A 10,457-nucleotide genomic window follows, 5' to 3' on the forward strand; every position below is an offset into this window, starting at 1 on the left:
TCTTTCCCTTCTACTCAGGTGTTTTACCGACCTACCTGAAACTTCCTGGCCTAGACTACAGTGAAAGCTTTACTTTTCTGGCTGAAGCATAAACTAAAATAAAAATCTTACTTTTTATTCAACCAAACAAAAATGTATTTTTTTGCTTTAGTATGTAGCGTGAGCATTCATCACTCAGGTTTAGGCAGACAGATTTTACCCAGCACACACTCCCTGGCTCAGAGCACATTAAAGGTCAGAGATCATTTCCTAAAATGATCCAATCATCAACAGCTGAATCGTCGTCTCCCCCAGTTCTGTCCTCTCCTCCTCCGAACACCTTCCCCAACTCCTCCTCCTCCACCTCCTGCCAGTTCCTCCCAACCTGCTCCTCATCTCTCTCCTCTTTGGCATGCGAGTGTGGCCTTGGCTCACTGATAATAAGAGACACAAAAATCCTCTTATCCCCCCCTCACAGCTTTTCTCTCCTCTGAAATGAGTCACTTCCTCACAGGGCTCCGGTCGTTGAAGCACGGCCAAGAGATATCCTGCATGTTATTGCCCAGTCTTTCAACCCGAGACGCACAGAAAGGCATTTTCAGAAGTGTCCTTACACACACTTACAGATCCACAAACACATCCATGGAAATAAATCCACATATACCCACACAAACTGAAAAAGTTATACTTCCTGATCTGGCTTTTAGCATCCGACAGGACGAAGAACATGTTCTCATTCGGATTCCGTGACAGATATGTTCGTTCTCTCTATGAGCTGCTAGCCTGTCTGGCTGCTATTACGGTCTTAGTTTTCCGTGACGTCCGGGGAGTTGGACGAGAGAAGATTTATGTCCCTTTTCCGCTGCATTTTTAAAAAGAAAGTGCTCTGTTATTTTTTTTTTCTTTTTTTCTAACCACACAAGCTCAACAGACACACATAAACAGAGGCCTTGATGAGGCCAGAGCTATACCACGGCTAAAGGTTTGCATACAGTAGCTTTACACACACTCGCTGGGGGCACAGAGGTGATCTTTCATGAACTTATCAGACATGCTGTTGATGATACAGCCAAAGCTGAGACTGAGATCTTTTGAAAATAAATAAATAAATAAATAAATAAATAAATAAATCGGGGGCAAAAAGCCCTGCGTGTCCAGGAAACACTCTAATCTGAGGTCAATTCATCAATTCATGCTTAGCTTTACAGCTTACGTGCACACACGCTCAAATTTGAATGTACTTAACTCTCATAGTCACATACAACCGCATACTCACACACAAAGTCTCACACACAGGATCCTTGTGAATCCAAAACATTCCTTTCAGCTCAAGTTCAGGCACATTCCCCTAATAGAGGGGTTTGCACTTTTATTCATGGGCCCTTCTTTAGAATATGGCTGCTTTATAACTATCAGCCTGGTGCATGTTGGGCCTTTTTTTTCCAGTATACTACATTGTCCTTTCAGTGCGGCTACGGAACGCAGAGGATTGTGATTTAAATGGCTTTTGAGTACTCCCTAATCCACCGGAGGCACATAAGTCACACAAAGGTAGCTCGGAAAAGGCCGGGCAAATTCCATCAAGCGAAGAGGAAGTCTTAAATCCCGAGCTTTGCTTAAATACCATGGACGTGACTTATTAATGGGATGAGTCTGACTTGTGTGTATAGATGCCCCTTGATCAAGTGTGAAGAGTTTCAGGTGACAGGAAATAACAAAAGGAGGTGGACAAACAGAACATTCTTCACTCCTATTTACTATTGTCCAGTGTGAAAGCAGAGGAGAGTGGTTTTGTCATGACATGCGCGTACACATCCAGACATTAACAAGCTCTGTAACACTTAAGCGGTTTTTAAAAACAATACTGAACATGGTAAAGGTAGTGCTTGTTTTTTTTTAAAAAATACATACATTAGACTGTAGGACGTAAATGCGATCGGGCCAAACTTCACAACAATGATGTTAGTTAACACCAAACTAATGGTTCTTATGCTACTCTGTAGTGAAACAGCCTTTGCTAACAAAAAACTTCACTCTGTGTCACCTCGTAAAGTTGTTGCCATCCTACAAATACTCACAAAATCCTAAGAACAACAACTATTTTATTTCATAGCACAACAGCCATTGGTCTTACAAGTTTATTTTGAGTCTTGTAAGCAATACGAATACAAACAGGGAGCAGGAGACAAGTGACGCCTGTGGTTCTGCGAGCTGTAACTGCAAATGTTCTCTCAAACCTTTGGTGCCAGAAGTGAGCAGTTTACAAAGTTGCACTAACTCCGTTTTCCAGTCGGAAACAGACTGTTTTGTGTTTTGTTATGAGTTAAAAACGGTGTGTCTAAGTGCAAAATTTCCTCCACACTTATTTTTCCATTTTGCTCCATTAGTGGTCTGTCTACAGATGGAGATCACTGTGTAGATTCCAAGATACCGAATAACTGCTGCAGGTTTGGAACAAGCAGCACAGACACTGCAGAGGGAGTTGCCTGGAAGCTAAGTGCGATGCTGCTTCCAGGCACTTGTCAGTGGTTCCTTTGTGCTGTGCACTGCTCGGACCTGTTTCTGAAGCATTCAAGAAAAGTTCCATGTTTGCTGCCTTCTCCAATGCCAGATGGGTGGGGTTTGCCACAAACATTGGGACAATGAATCAACAGGTTATTTTAGAATACAACACAAAAACATTTCAAACCTAATGACTAATATTAGTGATTGATGGTTGGGCTGATGATATTTGAAGAGGCCTATAGGTCAACCTCCACCCAAAATTAAAAAAAGACATGGAAAAGATGATGCATCGCTAATGGCCTCCTATATTTAGCTCCATTTAGCCGTACAGTACACCTCCTTTCCCCTCCATCATCCTGGAGGCGAAAGCTCACAACAGACACAAATCCTCTGGGTGGTGGCTAAAGAATACACAGACTCTTGGTCATCAGAGGCGCATTCCATTCCAAAATACTTGATTGAAAGCATCATCAAATATTTACTCAAGGTTCATGTATTAATCAAAAATTAAAAGAAAAATCAGGGTTCACAGATATTTCAAATGGCAACTACGAAGGCAAACAACTAGTACAAACAGCAAAAAAAAATCATATCCACAACAGAAAACATCTGTGCATTTACAAAACAATCCAATAGTGAGCAGAAACAACAGAAGCACTGCGTGTACTTGAATAAGTCATGTGACAAACATAATCAGATATTGCTTGAGTGTCACTCCTCTAAACAATTATTATCCCTCCAGCAGGTGTCAATGCATTTACTATTGTTAAATACGGAATAAGAAACAAGTGGTACAAACATACATAAAACACATAAAACATAATGCACCAAGGACCGATCAACAGGTACCAGCCGTTACTGTGGGTCATTACTGCAGCCAATCATTACAAAATAAAGCATATTTTAGACTTAGGTCTAAATGTGATATTTTGAAAATAGTGCCAGATTATTTTCAAATGTAGAACGTAAATAACTGGTACCTATTGACCTACGGACTGGTACGGGTCCACGGACCAGGGGTTGGGGACTCATGCATCTACAGAAGGGAACTTCATTAATACAAGGCATCTCTAAGTCCTAGCTTTTGATGTCAAAATGCTATTCGGAACTGAAATCCTACACAAAATCCACAAGACTACTCTAATAAGTACCATCCTGAACTTTGGTCCTCTAAATATTATCACAATTTGTTTGTACAGTGACAAACACGGAAGCATAAACAATCCAAGTCTAAGTCCACTCTGCAGTTGTTTCAAGGGCAGTGCAGTGTGCCACTCCTGACCAATTCACACTTCTTCGCAGTGTCATTTCTCTCCCATCTGTCCTCCCACCCGCACATTCTCATTTATACGTATATGACGCTGCTGCGTGCACCCCCACTGCCCCATTCTCCGAGTCAGTTCGCATCCTTACCTTATCCTTTGTGACTCGTCGACTTCACAGCCGTGGTCAGATGTCCTTCGTATTTCGATGTCCAAAATGTGAACCAAAAAAATGCGTTCCATTATTTGGTACTGGTGTACTGTTTGGTACTGCAAACGTAAACAATCTCCCTGTCCGCGTGCAGACCAGCCAATGAAATCGTGCAACACAGGTGCAGCAAAACTCAAGGTTCATCAGCATTTAGGAACGTTGTAGAAAATGTCAAATAATTACCTAATGTTGCTGCATAAAGTCTGAGTAGAATAAATGTTTATATAAATTTGTTTAAAAAAAATAAAGGGAACACTTAAACAACACAGTGTAAGCCAGTGTAATCCGAGCCAATCACACTTCTGTGAAATCATACTGTCCACTTAGGACGCAACACTGATTGGCAATCAATTTCACACAATTGTTGCAAATGGAATAGACAACAGGGGAAAATCATGGGCAATTAGCAAGAGACCCACACTACAGGAGTGGTTCTGCAGGTGGTGACCACAGACCACGTCTCAGTTCCTATGCTTTCTGGCTGATGTTTTGGACACTTTTGAATGCTGGCAGTGCTTTCTTCTTATAATTTGTTAAAGTGATAGATTGTTTTAGAGATAAAGTACAGATGGCTTGAGATATTTTTTTTAAATTGTACCCCGAATTCAAAATATTTTTATTGCAAAAAAAACAGGTCTTATCTTATTGTCCGTCCTCGCAGTTCACAGCAACATACTAAAGCGCTTCCATCTGCCATTGGGTCCACAGAAGAAGAACAGAAAAAGCATTAACACACAGCAGGGCCTCAGTTGATGATGTTTTCCAAGTGCTTAGAAGCTCAATCTCTCTTAAAATAATTACACCTGAATGGTAGAGATCCATCACAATTGCCCTGATCTGGAAATTGCCCGCAGATGGGCATGGAGTGAGAGAGTGGGGGGCAACATTTGTAAGCTATTATGACCTTCCTTCTTTTCAATGTCTTTTTTTTTACCCTCCACGCTTCACGTACCACTCTTAAAAAGCTGACAAAAGCAAAACCCTATTCTTAAATTATAGATTAATATTGAATTAATTCAGCCATTTTGTGCGATTGTGCTTCAACCCAAACTGTCTTTACAGGATTTAAATGAATAGGAATATTAGCAACCAGTGGGCATTACATGAAACTGTAGCATCATTAAATAATCCAGGAAAACTATGGCATCTCTATTTGGAGGAATAACTTTGAGGTTGCTGTCAAAATAAATCATTCAAATGCTAATTTTCTGTAAAGGACTTACTTCCAGCGCCAGTGGTCGCACTGTATTTTTAGCCTGATTTTAATAGAAGGGTACCCTTTAATCCTATAAATTGTGAGGTTTTCCTCTTAATGCTGTGAAAACAACCTCAAATGGAAACTAACAGCAGCAGATTAATAGTTTGCTAAAATAAAGCAGACTGCAGAACTGGGCAGCCGTGTCTGTAACTGTTGCAGGAAAAGTGAATCATATAAGTATATAGTGTACATTACAGTCCAAGGGGCCGTTGTTGTGGAGGCCAGTTTTACAGCGCTAGTTAATGTTTACCCTGAAAATATGTAATTGCAGACTTCCTCCTAATAAAGTGCTTCAGAATCCAGACCACAATCCTCCTGCTGCTGGATTATTGTTATTTACAGGCCTCTGGGACTAACTGGTCCATACACTAATGCATACATACACCAGTAATAAAGCCTCAGCCTGTATTTGAATCCTGAATATGGTCTCATGCAGTCATGAGGTTTATGTGAATTCACAATGTATGACTCTATAGAAACAGCGTCAGGAAGAAAAGAAAATTGAAAAACATCACAAGGTTTAAAAAAAACAATTACAAAAATATTGTGATTCCCCCCTTTTAATTAGTTAATTATTGGAGAAGACTGGGGCCTAATGCATCCGTGATTCAGCCTGTGATTGGTGGACGGACAATCCCAATACACAGAGTCCAATTACGGTTAAAATCAGTTACTTTGTAATTTTGCAATTTTGCATGTAATTTAAACAAAGTTACATAAACTGACTAAATGAGACTGGACTGGATCACATGTCAAATCACTGATTTTATTCAGTTGCATTTGGTGCAGGTGAGTAACTGGTACATCAGTTTTAAAGATGGGAAAAGTTCAGTGAACACATACACTTAGGATACTGTAGATAACAGCTCTAAAAATCACTATAATGGGAAACAAATCTTTGTATTTGAACGTAGTCCAGGAGAAGGATGTAGAAAAACCAGGTTTATGCAGCAGCTGTTTTTGTAAGCCATCCAGACACCGCCTTCACTGCACTTTGTCTGTTAAACGCTGCCAACTAACTCTGTGAATGAGTGAAATCTAATCTCAGGCTATTGATAAATGACAAAAACATCCAGCACACATCATGCTCTTTGACCTCACAGCAGCAGTGGAGCAGATCAGAGCAGAGTCCTGTTTCAGGAATGGAAAAATGCTGCCAAATCATATCTACTCTCCCTGTTTCCTCCTTATGTCTCCTTGTTCAGCGAAAAGGCAAAAGGTAAAATGTACTTTCTGCCCCAGATGGTTTCATTTATTACTTTATTGATCTATTGGTCACAGTTGTAGGAAAGTAGGAAGTTCCCTGAGTTTTGTTTTATTTCATTCACAAAACTGTCTCTGAAAGGATCAGGACCTAAATGTCAGTCTTTTAGGAAACTACATTAGGATGTGCCCAAAATCAGGCCACAGGACCACTAGTGGCACAGGGGCAGGATTTAAGTGGTATGCGCTGTTTTTGAATTTATTTTAGATGTTTTTGGAAAAAAAAAAAGTTTTTTTCTGGGCAAACATGTATTTATTATTTTTGGCTAATTTTAGCAATTTATTTGTAGCTAACAGAGACTGTTTTTGCTTTTGAGATTAATAAATAATAATTCATATAATTTGAAAACCTATTTAATTACTTCTTATCAGGATGTAAACCATCTTGGCTTAGACTCTGATCAAATATGTGTCCTGGATTTTATTATACAAAAAATGTCAACTTTTTTTTCTTTTGCATATAATAAATGTGTTTAATACACTTTGACAGGTAATAATCCAAAAGGAACCTTTAAATTTGAATTTCTTTCTTAAAATGTAAAATTACATAATCCCTCCTAATAGCTGTAATGTGTGCAGGTTTTAAGGGAGAGGTTTTCACAGCTCCCGTAAATGTCATACATTTCAGCCAAGCCACAAAAACAGCGTGTGGTCACTGAGGTCAATGAAAGAACTTGTGTGCTCAGAAGTAAATCAGTTCCCTCAGATTGTCATTATCATATAATCAGGTGAAAACCACACCACTGTCATTCAGACCTGGGACTGACATTCCCAAAGAAAACCTGCAGCCTGGAGAAAAGCTCACACAGACAATAGTGAAAATGCAACGATTACATCACGACTCTGAAAATGTAAATTTCATTTGGAAGTTTTTCGTGACAGTGGAGATTTTATAGACACAGTCTGAGGGTTTCTGGAAGAATGTTAATATTTAGGTCAGATGTATAAGTAACTCCATGTTTCCGCCCACTGCTGTAATTTCTCTGCCGCAAAGTTAACGCTGGACGCTACACTTGTGGCTGAGGCTGGCTGACGTCACTTACATTTATGATTACCGCTCGTAACATGTCTTTAAAATACCATTTAGAATGGAATTATTTTATGCTGGGTTATTTTTACATGCTATTTTGGCATTCTGTCATGTGGGAGCACTAACTGGAGCTGGCTCCCTCATTTCACTCTTGGTTTCGCAGAGGTCTGGTTGCTTCCTTCTCTGTTTTCAGTAGAGTAATGAGAGTGGACATCTGCCTCTAAGTCTGCTCAGTTTAATATGTACGGACAAATTGCATTACCTCAGTCTTCAGACCCATGGAAATGCCCAACATGGCTACTTAGTCATTACTGCAGTTTCCTTTTCTAAAGTTACTGGTGCAGGAACTTTCTTGTTTCTTATTAAAAATGTAATGAGTAGAAATAATTGATTTCATGTCAATGTCAAAACATAAGTTATATAAATGACAACAACTCATATAAATGCTAAACTCACTGGACATTGCAAGATGGCTAAGTATTGAGCAATTTACTCAAGTTAAAAAAGAGGCGTATTGAATTAATCTTCTCAATTCAATTTACATTTTACACCCTGGACTGCCAATCTGATCAACTAATTTCTAACCTGTCAATCCTGCTCACTAAAATCCAATCCACCAATACACATCTTTACACGCAATAGATTACAATCCCACCTCTGAATACCACAAAGAGCCCGTCCATCAACACTAAAAACAAGTATTCACTAGGAGCACACTCAGACATAACCTGCACCACCCTCATGTACTTTTTTGCATTTCCTGACTTATAAAAAGTTATTTTAGACTAACTTTTAGCTTCCCACTTGGAGAGATTTAATGTTAATTATGGAGAGTAAACAAAATGCATTGATACCTTGTTTTGAAAGACAGTTTCATAGATTTAGTATGTTTAGGTTTAGGTTCTCCTAAATCTCTAGAAACGCCCCCAGGTCTGTCAAATCATTAATTTCAGGATGCACATAGATGGGCCACACTCTACAGTACATACTCAGGACTTTTCAAAGATTGATACAGAGTTGACTCTTCGCTTAAACAATGACTGCTTTATAGAGGACATAGTTTTTTTGGTCTGTTAGTGGGAAATCTGTCCTCACGTGTGAACAAGGTTTATATTTTCTACACCTTTTAGTTTCCACCATATTTCACTTTGGAGCTGATCCGGAGTAATCCTTGCTTAGTTTGATTGATAACGGAAGTTAATTCCATAAATTGAAATGTAAATTGAAATCCATGAAAGCTTGCACTAAACGGCTGTGAATTGTTTACTGGCGAAGGCTAGATGTGTATTTCACTTGTCACTGCAAATATTTGCCAAAGTTGTCTCAAGAAGCTACAAGTGTGGTTTTAAAATTATGTCCCGTGAGGTTTGACTTTCACATCTGCAAACACGTGCATACTGCAAGCCCTCTTTTCCACATGCAACACACCCACTTAAAACACACTGCAGCCCTATCATACAGTGAATGTAATGGGTGACTGTGCTAATTGCTGTGCTGCTCCAGACGAGCGAGAACAGTGCGGCCTCAGAACCACATGAAATCATTTTATTCCACAAGCAGCGCGTACAAAAAAAGATCATCCATCAAGCTGTCACACAAACCCTCATTCTCTTCCAAAGGTAGGAAGTGAAGCTCTCGCTCTCTCAGACTGTGAAGTATGACTTCATCCTCACAACACTCACACGTACGTTACAGGCCACTATTCAAGGAGACAGAGTCAGGCTGGGATCTAACACACTGCGTTTCATGCATCTGTGGCACCAGGTAGATGGGTGTTATTGATAACATATTTGGATAACTTAAGTGGTGGTTCCACATATGCTATCACACTATGTGATGTAATGACTTGACGATCAGCATGAGATTAGGCTATTGATATGCCCCTGCAGATACGCCAGTGTGGGAAAACTCACAACATCTGCTGCTGCGCACAGATCAAAACAAAAGGCAAGCAATATTTGGATGTCGCTGGTTCAAAGAACCACGAATCCACATCAGTGAAGTCACATTGTACAGACTGAATTCTAACGCAGACAGACAGACATTCACACCTATGGTCAACTAAGTTTCCACATACTGCGGTCTGAATGTTTTTGCTATTTGGGAGGAAAACACATTTCTGGAGGAGAACATGCAGCTGTACACAAAACACCACTAACCTTGTTGTAAGGCACCAACACATACCACCACAACACTGTGCTGTGTACAACTGTATACATGCTAAAAGTAAAGCATTGTGAATGTTAAAATATCAGGCAGAGAAAATAATTCTCCTCATTGTAAAGTGTATCTTTTAAACCTTTAGCTGCAAAAGGGATGATGGCAAACCAACTACATACTGTTAGAAACTGGTGCCTTATGTGAACAAAAGCTCCTTTTTTTTAGTGCAGCAGAAGGAAATTTGAAATTGATTCCTGTCGACAGCTTTAAAAAAAATTATAAAGAATTTCTTGCAGAAAACTTTATGGATTTATATGAAGTCTCTCACCGAAATCATTCCAAAGTATTTTCAGACGGAGAGATCTGTAGCCCACATGTTGAGATAATGAAGTACGGCTCTGACCTGCACTGTATAAGTACCTTTAGAATATTAATAAGCCCAGCAGAACACATTACTGCTCAGTAAATGGTCCTTCCTCTAGTTTATACATTTTCTAGTAAAGTTTCATTTCAGAATTCTTGTTTTTCCTGTTAGCTTAAGTGAAGTCAACATTTATATGGAGAGCTAAACGACAGATAACATCCAAATAAAAAAGAAAATCAGCTTTAATATCTAAAGACAATTTCATGTTGTTCATTATAGACACTGTAGTCTTATATATAAAAATAAACAAAAAAATAAAACAATATAATTTTTTCAAAAAGTCTATTCAGAAAACAATTAAAAAAACACACACTGTTTTTGAACACAAATTCACCAGTTGATTAAAGCTTTGGCTTGAGCATTGA

The 10,457-nt window shown here is 39.2% G+C and overlaps 1 long non-coding RNA gene across 3 annotated transcripts in view; it reads right to left on the bottom strand.

Moving 5' to 3' along the window:
* Positions 1 to 10,210, bottom strand: part of LOC112488161 (uncharacterized) — a 94,194-nt gene extending 83,984 nt beyond the window's left edge. For all 3 annotated transcript variants that reach the window (XR_003051957.1, XR_003051955.1, XR_003051956.1), the window contains exon 1: positions 3,898 to 10,210. This is a non-coding gene — a long non-coding RNA (uncharacterized LOC112488161). The remainder of the gene's footprint in view (positions 1 to 3,897) is intronic.
* Positions 10,211 to 10,457: the final 247 nt, after the last annotated feature.

Source organism: Cynoglossus semilaevis, chromosome 15 (assembly GCF_000523025.1).
Source record: "Cynoglossus semilaevis isolate Cse_v1.0 chromosome 15, Cse_v1.0, whole genome shotgun sequence".
In the NCBI taxonomy this organism is placed as follows: domain Eukaryota; kingdom Metazoa; phylum Chordata; class Actinopteri; order Pleuronectiformes; family Cynoglossidae; genus Cynoglossus; species Cynoglossus semilaevis.